The following is a 15984-nucleotide window of genomic DNA, read 5'->3' as shown; positions in this document are numbered from 1 at the left end:
ATTTTCCCCATTTGCTCAGATCAAGACATTCAGACAGAGAGGACAGACTTTCCGTGAGATCCCTCAGTGTGACGAGGGCGAAGCTGGAACCGGCTCAGGCTCTGGAACTTCCTGCCATGTTCACTTTTCCGAACTCCAGGCTTGCTTCCTCCCTACGCTTGAGTTGCCTACTGAGAACTAGCAGGAAGGGGGAGCCCAAGCATGCCTCTTCCTTCCCATTGACTCCACTCTAGTCCTGTGTCCCCAACAAGCCAAGCGACTGCTCTGAACCCGTGCCAGGACGCCGGAGGATGGCTTCAGTACCACCCCCTCCTCAAATGTTTTCAGCCGAAAGGGACTTGTACTGCCACCATCTGGCCTTTGTGTGTGTCCCAGACCTGGCAGATCCCTGGGAGCGGGAAGGAAACAGCACACGGTGTGGGCTCTGCCTGCTCTTCAAGGGCTCGGTGCGAGGAGGCTTTCCCAGCAGCGGGGCTGCAAAAATAGAGTGGTGCAGCTGCACCCTTAGAACTTGGGGGGAAAACACATATTATTTACCAGACAATAATAGATACCAGAGAATAATGATGATTATTATAGTGTTTGGGATGGCAAATGCTGTAGTTAAGGTTCCAGAATGGCTCTCATTATAATCCCGTTCTCCCAGTCCCTTATGAAAGCCTTAAGATTTCCTCCAAGTAGGCTGATGCTGTCCATGTTTGGCCCTTGTCCAAAGGTGATTTGAATACAAAGAAACTTATTTGAGAAGCGACGCTCTTCTGGGGTCATGAGTACATTCCAGAAGAAAAGCTCCGTCCCTGGAGAAGCAGCCACGGCACTCTCAAGTGACTCAGAATGGTGGTGCATCCCGGCCCGAGGGAGGTGGCAAACATCTCCCCCTTTTCCTTTTCAAAGAAAGGGTTCCGAGGCTCCGTCTGAGCATAAGGTGTGATCGCTCTTGGAGCCAAACCCGGAGGAGGGGATGGTTCCCCTACTTCCACAGCAAGTTTCAGGCTGTGCTCCCTAAGTGAGAGAGACTTGTCCGGGAAGAAGCTACACTTGTGCGTGTGGCTCTGTTTGTCATTCCCGAGTCTCCTTCCCAGGCCTTTGTGGTCTTTCATTTGATGGTGGCTCTTGGTGCTCTTGTTTTTGTGACCCTTCTTACTGTTGTCTCATTCTCAAAACAGGAAGGGGGGTGGAGGAGAAAGGAAGGAAGGAAAGAAAGAAAAGAACGAGAAAGAAAGAAAGGAAAAGAAAAGTGAGCTCCTTATTCAGAAACAGACATCCACATTTCCAAATCTGACCATGCCAAACAGGAAGGTTTCCATGGCCTTGTAATTCCGCCCCCGTGGCATATTTGTGGTGTTTTGCATTTTCACTTTGGTTACTTAATATACATATTAAATGCACACAGATCTGGCGATTTAATGTGATTGGGAAACTCAGGCGTTTCCTGTCGTGCACATTCAGACTTTCAAACCTTGTTTTTGGTTGATCATTATTATCGTTACCATTAACACCAGGATTTGGATAGCAGGGTTCAAAGCACAAGCTTGTACTTTGTTCTCCCAGCGGGTACTTGGACCTCCTCACACTTGTGCTGAATTCATGCTGCAGACACCCTGAGCAAATTTCCAAGGCTCTCTGTGGCCTCCACCTCTCCATCTGTAAAATGAGGAAATTATAGTATATTGTCTCTGGGGTCCCCTCTAGTTTTAAATTCTGTCACCTCTCTGATATTATTTGTTCATTGTTCTAGGGATAATCTCAGCAGTTGTAAAGATGTTTACGAGTCCTCTGTCACCGCCTCATGTTAGCCAAATTTTACCCATGCACGTCTCCGACATCCCCATTTACTGGCAAGGAAAAAAGGGTACTGTTTGGGGCATGAGGCGAGAGCTGCTTGACCCTCATTCATTTGACAAATGTGTGTTGAGCGGACCTGAGGGCTGGGTATAGAGACGTGAGCAAAACAGACACAGCTCCAGCCCTCGGAGACTTTGCAGTGGCATTGGCAGACTGGTCAGTGGCTGCTTATTGGGAGTGACTGAGTGTCCTTAGGAAGTTATATTTTAAACCAAGGGACTGGCAGCAAATGAAATTAAACCAGTGAGATCAGTGAGGCAGAGCCTAAGGTCTGCGGTGAAAGTTGGGGTGGGCATTCCCCAGAAATGGACTTTCCTGGTGAACAATGCTGGTCGGACCCTCTGCCCTGGGACCCCAAGGCCTGGTTGCTTTAGCCTCCCAGTCCCAAGCTACTGTCTGGTTTGGATGGGAAGAGATATGAATGGCTCACCTTTGTCCCACCCGACCCACAGAGGGCATTCCTTCTAGCTCAGCTCCTCCATTGGAAACCTCTGGGAAGTCTGTGTCCACAGGAACGGTTCATGTGCTAAGTGACTCCCTTGGCTTTCCTCCTTTGCAGCAAACACCAGGGCTGTTGCTTGAGTACAAGGGTGAGGTCCGGAGCTCCAGGGTCCCGTGGTCACTTTGCCGGGCTTTGAGGTGACCTTGGCAACTTAAAACACCTCCTGCCGGTTGGCGCAGTAATGGAGGGTGAACGTTTCGGGGTCAGGTGGCAGGGGATGCTGCTGTGGTCTCCAGGCCAGGGTGTGGTGCACCATGCTCCCTGCGGTGTTCCAAACAGCCACTCCAGCTTCATTTCCTCCAAGCTGGCAGGGCTGACCCCGAACAGAAACGTGAATGAAAGTCATGTGGAAATCGTGCCGTGCTGCCGTAATTCTGGGGACTCACCCTAGGCCTGGCCGCTGGCTGGAGAGAGTGCTTCTCTGACTCATGCCGGGGTCTCCCACCTGGGGGCGGGTGTTCGTCCGGTGGATTCTGACGGCCTCTCTCCTCTTGTCTAGGAACACTCACAGGGTACCTTGCATGGAGAGAGGGCGCAGAGCAAGCCATGTCGCGACATCCAATGACACCAGCTGGTCAGCTCACCACCCCCTCTGGCTAAAACTCAAGCAAATAAAGCCGCTTCCTGTCATTACGCATCTCAGAGGAAGCAGCCCTCCCTCGGTGGCCTCTAAGCCCAGAGAAGCCAGCACGTCTTGGACCCAGCAAGCGGGCCCAGCCTCCCTGCTGCCTCCATCGCTGCTTCTCCCCGGAGGGATTCAGGGCTTTCGCCCTTGGTTTTGAAACAAAACAAAACACCAACAAGCCACAAGGACCAATGTAGGTATTCTCCCTGCTCCATCCTCGCGGCTCAGAGGGTGAGGCTGGAAGATCAGATGGATTTGGAAACAAAAATCCTTTTTTTATACTTTTTAAAAACTGCTGTGGTTTTGCTGCTACACTAAGAATTGTGATTTGCATTGTACGGTTTCGGACTAGACTGTTCACGTTTCGACGGCGGAGACGAAGCGCACTGGAGTCCCGACACTGCGGATTCATCTCTGTCCTGCGCGGGATGCACTTTTAAACGAAGAGTTAGAATATTTTATTGGCTGATATACTTTTCTTGTTATTTTTACAAAGGCCACCTTTATCCTTTTTAATGCCATATTTTCAGTGTTACACTTTTATGGCTTTTAATTTTCGATTTGACAGATGTAAGAAGCAGCATGAATAGTTTATACTGTGGTTTTTCAGAGACCGAATGCCAAGAGAACTCGGTAAATGTTTATTCTTCTCAGCTTTCTCTTTAAACTCCCCTAAATAGCGCCCCATTTGGGAACAGAGCAAGAGTGTTGAACTGAAGACCAAAATGCCCTCAAGGTGTAAAATAATCCGAGGGGGAATATTTGCTGGGCGTCACGAAAGACTCGGATGAAATTTCAACCCTGATGGTTTTCGGTGATCCAGGAAGTCAGTGAAGCAATCTCCCTATACGCAGAGCCCTTTCATGATAATTAGAGTGGTATGGACAAACCAATGAAAACAAGAGGGGAAGTGAGAAAGATCACCCATGATTCTGTTTCACTGTTTGCTTTCTCCTGTCATGGTTAAGAGAAATGTGCAATTCGATCCTCAATCAGTGGGTGGAGGATAACAGGGTAGATTTTCTTGTGTGCACTTGTCCAGTTGTAGCTGCAAGTCCAGAGTCCTCTAGAGCATGTGTCCTGGCACTGAGTTGGTGAGACAGTCGTGGAGTATCCCATTCTGATGAGTACAGAAAAAAAAAAAAAAAAATAAAAAGAAAAATAAAAAAAAGCGGAAAAAATGAGAAAAAATCAAAAAAAAGAAGAAACCAAAAAAAAAAAAAAAAAAAAAAAAATCAAATCACCTTGTGATTCAGTGTATCTGTTTACTAACTCAAATAAAGCAATTGTTCCCTCTGGAGGGGTCCAGGTGCCCGGCGACGAGGCCGCGGAGCCGGCCACAGGAGGTGCCGGTGGGGCGGAGGCAGGCCGAGTCTGTGCCATGCCGGCCTTGTAGCACCACGGCCGTGGATGCGGTGTACATACTGTATTTCTATATTCTCTTTGTACAGTCACTTAACAAGTCAAGCTACTGTTTTACAGGTGCTCCTTATTTATTAGAGCTGTGAGAGCTTGGGGGACACACCTGGCGAGCGAGCTCGCTTTTTAAAAATGAAAGTGGGGGGCAGGGGGAGGGAGGTGGGGGGGAGGGGAAGCTCGCAAGCCCGGGAAGAGATTTATAAACGTGAACAACAGGAAAACTTCCAGCAACAAATTAAACAAACCAACCCCAACACCAACCCCACCCATGCAGGAGGCAGCAGCCCTTCCTCTGGGTGCTCATTTCCCTGCGGGGCTCCCAACATTCTCCTCTCCCCCGACCGGTGTCAGATTCATCAAACAAAAATAAATCTCTAAGAAAAAAATGCACTTACATGTGCTTATTTTGCTTTTCTCATTATTATGACTATTGTTATTATTTTTCTTGTTACCGAAGGTGTTCATTTCTTTCCTCCAGGGAAACATTTTTAAAAATAAATCTAGTAATTTGAAAAGATGTTGAGGTACAGGGTTGGTGCTGGCCCTTCCTCACCTGCTGCGAGTCGCACTTTTCTGCAGACGAGAGCCCACCGGTCTGTCGGAGGGTCTGCTGCTGACCACAGGCACTGCATGTGGAGTGTTCTGGGGCCTGAGTAGGACTCTCTGGGTCCTGACCTTCAGCCCCAAGGCTTCAAAGAGCCCCCTCCCGGATGAGAACCATCTCACTCTGTGGGCTGGGAAGTGCTTTTGTTTAGCTTTATGTGAATGGGGTGGGGTTAATCTGGTTTTTCCTTGGTACCTGAATTAAGCATTAGAAAGTTTCTAAGGCAGAAAGTATGTTCATAGATAGGTCTAATCAACGTAGACCTTGTCTAGTCCTCTCGTTCTACAGATGAAAAAACTGAAGCCTAGAAAAGTGAACTGGCCCTCGCGGTTTGGTTCAGCAGTCAGAGCGTTGGCCTGAGGACCAAAGAGACCTGAGTTCGGTTCCCGCTAAGGACACGTGCCTCAGTTGGAGTTTGTCCCTGCCCTGGTTGGGGTCATATGTGTGGCAACCACTCGATGTGTCTCTCTCACATCGATGTTTCTCTCTCTCTCTCTCTCCCTCCCACTCTGTCTGAAGATAAAATGCAAAAATGTCCTCAGGTGAGGATTTAAAAAAAAAAGAAAAGAAAAGTGAACTGACTTGTCCAGAGTCCCACACTGACTTGGTTTAGCCCATCAAAAGACAAGTGTTCATTAAAAACTCAGGCATTATCAGCATTTTCCTCTAAGTGCCCGTCCTAGGAGTGGACTGGAGAGCTGCTATGTTTCTCTCGTGGGACCTGAGGGAATCTCGAAGGCTCCTGGTGTGAGTTGTTTATGATGACAACCCATCAGAGCGCCACAGGCTCAGCTGAGGACGTGCCGGGGCGGGGCATCCAGCTGTGGCTGTCTGCTGCAAAGTTCCCGACAGCTTTATTCATCTGGACTTGGCCATAGAGACAATCATCCGGGATATTGATTTTGCTTTTGTCTGTAGTCCAAGATTGTCGAGCAAACATTTTGACCCTTCTGGAAACAAAAGGTACCTTTGTTTCAACATGAAAAGATTCCGTGGCATCTCATTAGACATCAGTACACCTTTTCCTCCTTCTCTTCCTTCTCTTAGTCTTAGTGTTCCCTGAATACACAATCCTCTTGGGCTAGCAAAACTATATATAAAGAGAAATAGAGATAATAATGCAAACAATTATAGCATGTATTGAGCATATACTATTAGCCTCATTTACTATTCACAGTAACCCTCTGAGGAAGGTCCTGTTATTTTCCCATTTATTACACATGAAGAAGCAGAAGTCCAGTATGTTTAGTGATTTCCTGAGATCACACAGCCAGTGAATTGCAGAATGGGATTCAAACCCAGGAGGCTTGGTGCCCGAGGTCACACATCCAGTCTGGAGAAAAACTGTTGGCATCTTCATGCGGAGTCATTTGACTTCCTATAAGTTTGTGGCCGTGACTCGGTTTTGCTGCAAAGTGGCCCTCATTTTAAATGAAGCCAGAGGGGTTGAGAGTTCCTGGTTACCGGCCGCCACAGTTATTGGGTGTGGGGAAGTGCCCAGGACACTGCTTTCTGAGAAACAAGTCAGGCGGTGTCTTTCTTGGTGGTTATCAAACCCCCATGGAACACAGGGCCCCATGTCTGATGCTCAGGGCACACTGGAAAAGAATCAAGTTCAAGGCCCCCGCTTTGAACTTGACTCGTAATGGGAAGATGCGGCTGTGGGAAAGGTGGACCACTGAGTCTCACCATCGCACCAGGGCTCTCTCTGGCTGTTTTCCAGGGTTTAAGGAATTGCCCCTCCGGAGCCTGGACCCACAGCTCTGCACTGCAGGTGTTCCTTTGGCACTGAAAGGGCAGCTTGAGCTGCATGCAGGCCCGTAGGTGCCAGCTCACTCCGCCCACACGGCCCAGCCAAAGGCCGGGGCTGAGGCCCAGTTGCAAAGGCACCCAACACTGACATCCACCCCCTCTCCTCCTTGGCTCCTCCTGCACCCAGGGGCCAGAGTCTTAGTTTCCTTGACCACTTTCAACAGCGCCCCGACCTGGCACATGTCAAACCCTGCTTATAACTCTTCAGTGGTTCCTGAGGCATACAGAGGCAAAGCCAGGGTCCAGGGTGGCAAGCACAGCCCTCTCAAAGGCCCTGCTCACCTCTCAGCCCCACTGCTCGCTGCCCACCAGCCCCACCTGCACTTCACCCACGCTGAGCTAGGAGGCGTTCCTGATGCCCAGCTCTCTTTCCCCCTCTTATGTCTTCGCACGCGCAGCTGTCTCTCCCTCGGTGGTCTTTCCCTCATCTTCCCCGGGGCAGTTTCTGCAGCCGACCAGGACTCGGCCGACTGCTCGGGTGATGCTGTCCTGGGGAGCCTGCCAGACCCCTCGCTCCCCCACTGCTGGGCAGCTCCTCTCCATGCCCACCCCATCCCAGTGCACATCACTCTGCTCGTCCAGCTGCTTACCTGTCTCGCCCTTTGCCAGCCCGCCAAGTCTGGATGCTGGGGATCCCTTCTTAACTGCCTCGCATGGCCTAGGCCCAGCACAGGGAACACCCTCCCTACTGTTACTGTTACTGTTAATACAATTCATAAGCTACTCCTTTCAAAGCTCAGTTTCTATGCCACCCTCTCTGAAGTCACACCTGATTCCCCTGAGGTGTGGCTGTTGCTTCGCTCATGGGCTCCTATGGCTCTTGTCTAAACAGGCGAGGCCCCTTTGTGCACTGCTCTTCCCACATGTCACTGGGCTCCTTGAAGGCAGGCACAGTGGCCCTCACGGCGTCCTTGAAGAGCTGTTCTCCACCCTTGGGATGGAGTTGAGGTACCTTTATCCCACTAGCTTGGTGGTGGGAGGGAACAGTACACCCTGAAAACCAGGGCAATTGTGCGGCGAACAGAAAGACTGCGGGGTTTCCTTCTGCTCCGGGGCTCCAGGGAGAAAGGTGCAGAGCCCCCGGGCCCAGCCCGTGAGCCTCCCCTGAAGGGGCCAAGACCCCCTGGAGTGTCTGCACTGTGCAGTGACTCCAGGCCACGGACTCCTACACTCTCCACTCGGGACAGCCTTGGAAATTAAATAATTTTTTGACCCTTAGACACATATATAGGTGGAAAGTTAGTCTTCAGTACCCAGAAAGGGCCTCATGTTCTGCCTTGACTGTGGGTAGAAGGAACACTTGCCACCAGCCTTGTAATTCCAGAGAAAGGCGGGACCTCCACTGAGCTAGGAAACAGCTTACATCCATCGCGTGCTTACTCTGTGCACGGCCCATGTACAGGTTCTGCACACATTCACTTACTTAATGATACCACAGCTCTGTGAGGGAGGTGCTAATATTATCATCATTCCCATTTCACAGCCCAAGAAACGGAGGCATGAGGATGACAGGGTTTCTGTCCACGGTGCCATGAACAGGAAGAGGCAGATGCCGGCAGTGGCTCAGCGTCCACACTCCCTAGCTGCTGGGCTGCTCACTGGGCCCGGGAAGCCTGGTGGCCAGGCTGCAGATCCAGGTCATTTACTTGGGGCCTAAACCATGACAGTGAGCGATCTTTAACCTTTCTGTATATTGTGTTTGGGGAGAAAAGAGATCTACTGCTAACCTCTCCTCACACCTGGTTTTGACAACATCAACAACACCGCTATTGATGTGTCTGTGGGTGAAGTCTGAGGGAGGGGAGGTGGGTGCCAGCAGCTCGGAGAGGAAAGAAAAGGGAGAGGCACCTTGGCACCCACGTGGTTTCCCGGGACACGTGGGCCAGGGGCTGTTCCCACTTCCTGATGTTGGAGTGTTTGAGCTGCAGCTGGGCGGGGAGATGTCGAGGGCAGTGGGGGGCTTTGGGCACCACACAGGGCTGCGTCACTTTGCCCAGAGTGCAGGGCCCGAAACCTCACAGCTGCCTTTGGGCTAAGCCACTGGATCCCTGGCTGACTAGCTGACCAAACAAATGCAATGTGGACAAGCTCCATGTCAGACACCACAAAAGAGGCAGTCACGCAGCCTCCCTCCAGCAAGTCTCACAAAACCAGAGGCGACGCAGGCTTCGTTTCGGGACGAGGGAAAGACAGTCCGGGAAGTGATCGGCTGGGGTCACCCAGCCCATCGGTAGCAGCCGAGAGCCGAAGGCTCTGCCCACGCGCAGTAATCCGCCCGGGCCACGGCTGCAGAAATAACCCGCGTCAGTTTAGGTCCTAACTCAATTCGAATCTGAATCAGCCAAAGGGACACATACCTGATGATGTCATTGCAGCCTACCTCCAGAGCTCAAAGAATGGATTGCGTTCTCTTTCTTCAGTTTCCCTCACGTGCAGGGTCGGCCAACCCGACAACAAACCCCCCCAGGTCGGAATGAACACCACGGCTCATCGTCAAGACGTTGATCCAGTGCGTACTAAGTGGTATTTGGTTGCATTATTTTACTTATGTCTTGCAACAACCCTACCAGATAGTTACTGTTATTATTCCCATTTTACAGATGAGGAAACTGAGCACACAGAGGCTAAGTAAGTGACAGAGCCTGGAACTGCATGTGGGCAATCTGATACAGAGCCTACACTTAACAAGTACACTACATTCCAGCCTCCCTCTTGTGGATGGATGGACGCCTGCGTGCACGGCCAAATTGTACACCAGTCACTTTCACATATGTCATCTTATCTCGGAAGTGACAGAGGAGCACAGAAGTGGTCCCCTTGAGTTACAGAAAAGTTCAGTTGCCCATATCTTCTTTGCCTAGCCTCCAATAAATGTCTGTCCAGAATACGCGCTCTTCTTTGCAAACACTGTCAGCCTCGTAATCCACCAAACGGGAATGCTCAAGGGGACTCGCTCCAGGGCTCTTGACGTATTTCCACTCACCTGCTTTCCTCTGAGAGCCTGGGAGCAGGGAGCAGGGCTGAGCCGCCTTTGCATTTCACAGCACTAACTCCACGTGAAGGTCTGAGCTGTTTGGTGTGTGGTGCTGGCCTCCGCCCACTGCACGAGCAGGGTCAGTTGCGACCCTCAAATCTCCTCCACACCCTCTGCGTCTTCAAAACCCCCTTTCCTGTTTCCTGCTCTGGGCTTCCCTCCAGAGGTTCTGCAGTTGGGGCTGGTGGGAAGCCCTGGTGTCTGAGCAGCAGGGGAGGGGCCATGACCTCCCCAGCTGTGTGGACAAGGCCAGCCCAGGAAGGGCACCCGAGGAGAAGCACACAGTCTCAGCTGGAAGGCAGTGGTGTCGGGATAACAAGGAGAACCCCTAGTCGCTCCCCTTTTCCTACTTCACAAGCAAATATCACATTCCATTGACATGGTCCATATAAGATAATTCCTGGTGTTGGAAACACTTGAAAAAAGATTTGTTCAGAAAAGGCTGGTGTTTGAGTGAGCTCTGGAGAGCATGCCCTTTGACCTTGGTTAAGAAAGGGAGAGGAGATGCTGAAACTTATTTAGCCAGAACCTTTAGACTATGGGGTAATATTTTTCTCCTTTCGAGGTTTATTTAAACAAACGGGAAAGATTATCACAAAATAAAAACAATGAAAACAATTACAGGTAGAAAGAAAGAAGAGTTTTCTAAGACAACAGCGCCCAACAGAAACCCTTCCCATTTCACCTTCCCCAGCACCCTAAGCCCCGGGCTGCACTCAGACCTCTGTCCCCAGTCTCCACCACTTGGCTCGCAGACTCCCCTTCACATACAGTAGCTGGATTAGAGCTCAGAACCAAAGGCCAGGAATGCAATAAGATACTTTTATACTTATTGATCCTTTAAAAAAGAGTTTGTTTTCATGAAACTTTAATTCACTTTTTTTTTCTAGCTTTTTAGCCTAACTGCTACACATTTTATCCCTGTTCTTTGTGAAATGCTAATCCAGCCCGGGGTTTTCGTTTTCCGGGTGTAACTTTTCAGAAATTGTATATCTGCATAGCAACCCAGCGAGGGCTGCCTATGTCACGGTATCGTATGTCAGAGAGATGAAAAGCCTCCAAATCTAAGCTCTCCGCAAACTTGGCCCTCCAATCCCGGGGCGAGAGCTGCTCGGCCTTAACATAAATGGCAGGAGAGCCATTTCAGGGCCAGAGAGGTGCAAACTTTTATCTTGTTGATGACAGAAAACGACACATGACCTCGGCGCAGCTCGGTGGGGACGATCAAACCACAAACAAAGGCCGTATTTTTCTCTGCTCTCGTCCCTGCTGTCAGCTTCCAAGTGCAACCTGAGCCTGGATTCCGAACCCAGTGTCCAGATTAGAGATTGTTGACTCAGATTTAGTGGTGAAACGTGAGCCCGACTCTGTTGATGGCAGGCCTTGAAGGAGCAAGTTTACTTAAGCCAGGAGAGAGATTGTATGTCAGACGAGAGCCTGGCTTCTCTTTATCACAAACTTCCTGATCTGCCTCTGTTTTAATAGTTTCCACCACCACCACCACCACCACCACCAAAAGACACAGCGCAAGAGAGAGACAAAGAGAGAGAGAGAGGAGGAAAGAGAGAGAGGAAGCACCGCCCTTAGTCCCATCTCCTCAGTGTCATAAATCAGGAAATTAACAAGTATGTTACTGGCCTTTGCCACAGTCCAAGACAATGAGCTTTCTTGTGTTTCTGACCGGTGGCTAGCACTTAATGTAATCAATGAAGAGCTCTACTCAGAAAAGATGAAAAATGGGGGCTTGATCTCGCCATTTAGAGGTTATTTCCCGATACTCGGGCTCGTGGCTTTTCTGAGGCTCAAACACAGCTCAGAAACTCGCCTTTTGGTCTGAAGGCAGGTCATTAAGAGAAATCATTACATCGCTTTCCCTGTCTCTGTCGCTCTCTCCATTTTTACTTTGGCACCCTCCCTGCTTTTCCTTGGCTTCTGATCTCCTCCCTCTTAGATTCTCTGTGCCTTCGGTAATTTATGTGCAAGATATTTTCCCAACCTCCAAATGTTTTTCCATTTGGCAAACCGTGTCCTGAAGCTTCCACACAATGGAACTGTGGAGTTCATTTATACTAGAAAACATAAGCTTGAAATGGAGAAGCCGAACAAGCCAAGATGGGTGACCCTGGGAGCCACCCCTGGGGGCACGGGGTGGGGGGGTGTCAGGGAGGAGTGCCTCTTCCAGGTTGCCACAGATGCTTGGCTCCCACCTTCCTCGTCTCTGAAATGGGAAGAATTCCTTCCAAGCCCCTTTCTCGTATAGTTTTTGGAAGCTTCAGGGCACCATATGGAGAATCATTTCATGATTCTCCTGATGGCTTTTACGTGAGCAGCTGTAAATTGGATGGTTTCCTTCAGGTCTGATAGCCCTGTAGTACCTGCTATGGATTGTCGACAGTAGTCACTGAATACGTTAGTTCTGTGCTGTTCGTGGTAGGAAAGAAAACCCAGACCCCTCCTGGCAGAGGACACTGTTACTTTGGGAAGAGGAAACTGGGGAGGGAAAGAGTGGGGGTGGGGCATGTCACTGGGGCATGCCTTTACTATTGGTCACTAGGGCTGTTTACCTCAATGACTTTTTTATTTAGAAATTGTGGATTTAGGGCTGAAACAGAAGTGGAGGTAATGCCTCTTCCCCACTGTAGTGCTCGCTGGCTTCTCCCCAGAGCTTGTAATAAGCCAGGCTGGGCTGGGCCACGCGGTGAGATACCGTCGGGGCTAATGGGCTGTGTTCATGTCCAGTCACTCACAGGGCACATCTAGCCAACGTGTTGGCTTCCGAAGTACAAGCTCTATTCAGTGAATAACTGGCAGTTTTCTTTCAAAACAGTTGCAATGACACAAACTCCCTACATTTTATTTTTATTATAGGTGGCTCATGAAATGCTCTCTCAACTCTTGACCCAATACTTTGTTGATTTAATAAGCAAATAAAGGCAAAGAGTCATTCTAATAAGGATAAGACTGCAGGCGAATCTTTTCAGGGTGTTTATTTTGCTTGGATAGCATTTCCCCAACTCACTGACTGCCTTTGGCCCCACAACTGAGCGCCAGGCGGGCGGAGGTGGGAGCGTCTGCTCTCCTGAACCACCGGTGAACGGGGAGCCGAGCCCTTCCACTGTCTCTCAAGTACATCTGCAAAAAAAACACACACAGAAATCAGTACTGAAGATTGGTGGGCTCTGGAAACTCATTCACTCAGATGTATTTTTAGTCTTTTGTTTATCTTTCTTGATTGATAAAGTAATTATCAAGATGCGCTAGAAAATAATAGCCAACTGGTGAGAAAAGGAACAGTTGGAGGAAGCAGAGCAATGGAGGAAAAGCAGCCACAGACTCACTTTGGGCTTCCCAAGGAAACCCCATGAGAGTTCATCTTCTCTTTTGCCTTTCCCTTCTTTGGGGGGCTGATCAGGGCTCTGGCTTGATAAAGCCTCCCCCATCACACAGTACCTAATGAACCCCCCTGGAAAGCCTGCTCGTCTTCCCTTCCCCCAGCTCCCTTCTCTCCCCTGTCTCCATCCCTCTCCACTCTGAAGTCTGCCACAGGCCAACCAGAACCCCAGCAGATGTTTGTGTTTTATGAACCAAATGGGAGCCTGAAGGATCAACCAAATACCAGCCCCACTGAGAGGTGGAACCAGGCCATCTGACATCAGACGCACAGTCTGCCCGTCCAGCCGGGCCGGGGCTTCCGGGGAGCAGGCAGAGGGCTAGATAATTAGCTGGCAGGGCCTCTGATTGGCCCATGGCTCTGCCCTCTCATGAGCATACAGAGGCTGTTTGTGGAGGCTCAGGGCAGTTGGGCAAGACCCTCCATGAGTCCACTGGCTGGCGGTCCTGGCCCACAGCGGCCTCTGCTCGTGCCAGAGCACCATGTGTGCCCCGACTGCAGCTGCTGGCACCGGAATGAGCAGAAGCGTAAGGACCACTACCATTGGTAGCTTGTAAGTGCCATGGGGCTCGGTAGATGTCACTGCCCCCCCCCGCCCCCCGCCACCCCAGGACCAAATAAGGAGAATGGACGGAGTGTGGGTGTACAGATGGAAGGTCTAAGTGTCCATCTCAGCTCCACCATTTTCTTTAGTGTGCTGTTGGGTGTGCTGGTTTTTAATGTCTCTGAGGCTTGATTTCTCATCAGAGATACGAAGATTATATTACTTACACTTGGGGTCATTTCCAGGATTAAGTGAGAGTATATGTGCTAACTCTGGGCTTGCTTTTTCTCAGACCCATTCCTTAACTTTCCCCGATCTGCCCTGGAGGCGGGGGCCCTGACCCTGGCTCAGCTCAGCCAACGGGAACTTGGGAGATGTTTCCTTCCCTCGGCCTCAGGAGCTTCTCCAGCAGCACCGTCCTCTCTGCCGCGTCTCCAGGTCCCACTGAAAAGTTTCCCCTCGGCACTGCAGCTCCCAGAATGACCTCCCTTGGCCCCTTCAGCTTCAGGGTTACCTCATGGTCCCCCGTCCAACTTCTCAGCTTACCATCACCTTGTCGCCAGGCCCCTTCCTTGAATTCCCTTGCACGTAGATGTCCAAGGTGCTTTCTGTTTTCCTGGTTGGACCTTCCACTGGTCAACTGTGTGAACATGTAAATGTGTCACACACCTCAATGGACACAGACGCCCCGGAGAGCTCATTCCACGCAGTGCGAGGGGGCAAGGCTGCTCACCGGGTTCTTCTCGCCCTAAGCTCCAGATCCTGAACTTCAGCCATACGGTCAGGATCCTCCTGGGCCAGCTGTCAATCTGAAATAATGTCTAGAAAGGTTTCGGACTGTAAACACTTAGGCTTTTATAAGGACAGAAAAAAGGGATAAGAACTATGTATGTTCTTGCCCTGGCCGGTTTGGCTCAGCGGTTGGAGTGTGGGGTCTGCGGACCAGATAGTCCCGGGTTCGGTTCCCGCTAAGGGCACCTCAGTTGCGGTCTGTCCCCACCCCGGTTGGCGTTGTATGGGTGGCAGCCACTCGATGTATCTTTCTCACATCGATGTTTCTCTCTCTCTCTTCCTCCCTTTCTCCCTCCCGCTCTATCTGAGGATAAATACAAAAGATGTCCTCAGGTGAGGATAAAAAATAAAAATAAAAGAACTATGTATGTTCTTAAAATTATATCTTAGTTTTAAAATAGACACTATAATAAAATATATCCAGTGGACTTCTGATGTGCCATCGAGTTACTTTTTGCTAAGGAACCTCCAGGTGATGTGGTCTAAAGTGTCTAGACTCTTCTAGGTTCTGCTGACAATCTTCTATGTCTCCTTCTACTCCTGATGCTCATCAAGTAGCAGTTCCCTGTCCCCCGGCCCTGTTCTCATCTCCGTGGGTGTGTTTAAAAGTTGTCTCACCACTGTCCTACTGAGGATGTCGCCTCCATCCTCCTGCTCTGTCCTCCCGGAGTTGCTCTGCCCTCGGTGCTGTTTCTCCTCACTGCCTGTCTTCTGCTCCTGCCGTGCGCGGAGCTGGGGAAGGCTGCACCCCGCTCCTTTCGGCAGGAACAGTCACTTCCTCATTGAGGTCAGAATTGAAAATGGATTTTCCCATTGGGCAGAGGGAAGGAGGCCCTCACTTCCTGCGCAGTGTTATTAACCAGAGCCCCGCCCCTGCCTGTGGCTGCCCGGGCTCAGGACGGTGCCTGCTTAACCTTTTCCTGCCCAGCACTCCGAAGGCTGCACAGGCACCGCGTGAGCTCTCAAGGGCTCTCTATTTAATGATTATATTTTGTGGGCCATCACTCGGGCACCGAGGAACCTGCATGTGCTAGGTGGGGGCGGGGCGGGGGGAGGGGGTGAGGACAGAGGTGGCCGGCCCAGGAGCAGACCTAGTGCCGCTGTCTCACCCACAGGCACAAGTCTGCTCTTTCCTCTCTGACTGACAGGTCTTGAAAGGCCTTCTTTATCGGTACAGTTTCTCTCCTTCCCTTTGGCTGGATTTCATGTCATTTCTATTGAAAATATAATAACAAACTCATGGAGGCATTTGAAACACCTCTGTGACCTCACAGATGACGCTGGCACTCAAGTGTCGAGTTGGGAATCCGTAGGTTGGTACGTTTGCACTACTCAAATCTCCTGGATTACGGTCCTGCAACTTCAGAATCCCTTTCTCACGTGGTTATAAATCATAACAGTTTAGAGCTGGAATGG

The 15984-nt window shown here is 50.4% G+C and overlaps 1 protein-coding gene and 1 long non-coding RNA gene across 2 annotated transcripts in view; one reads left to right on the top strand and one right to left on the bottom strand.

Annotated features, from left to right (window-relative positions):
- The window catches only part of LOC118621248 (sine oculis binding protein homolog), a 161909-nt gene extending 157835 nt beyond the window's left edge, over nucleotides 1–4074 (top strand). Inside the window, exon 7 of the mRNA XM_036248598.1 lies at nucleotides 2847–4074. The gene's annotated coding sequence lies outside the window, so the exon portion shown is untranslated. The remainder of the gene's footprint in view (nucleotides 1–2846) is intronic.
- An 8739-nt stretch (nucleotides 4075–12813) lies between these two features.
- LOC118621875 lies at nucleotides 12814–15350 on the bottom strand. Its single transcript, XR_004957816.1, has 4 exons — nucleotides 15187–15350; nucleotides 14510–14597; nucleotides 14323–14416; nucleotides 12814–12973 (listed from the first exon to the last, which is right to left on the bottom strand). It is a non-coding gene; the product is annotated as an uncharacterized LOC118621875 (long non-coding RNA).
- Between the last annotated feature and the right edge of the window lie 634 nt (nucleotides 15351–15984).

The sequence above is a fragment of the Molossus molossus genome, unplaced genomic scaffold (assembly GCF_014108415.1).
Source record: "Molossus molossus isolate mMolMol1 unplaced genomic scaffold, mMolMol1.p scaffold_m16_p_8, whole genome shotgun sequence".
Classification (NCBI taxonomy): domain Eukaryota; kingdom Metazoa; phylum Chordata; class Mammalia; order Chiroptera; family Molossidae; genus Molossus; species Molossus molossus.
The sequence above is the reverse complement of the archived record's forward strand: the minus strand, read 5'-3'. Positions and strand labels throughout refer to the sequence as shown.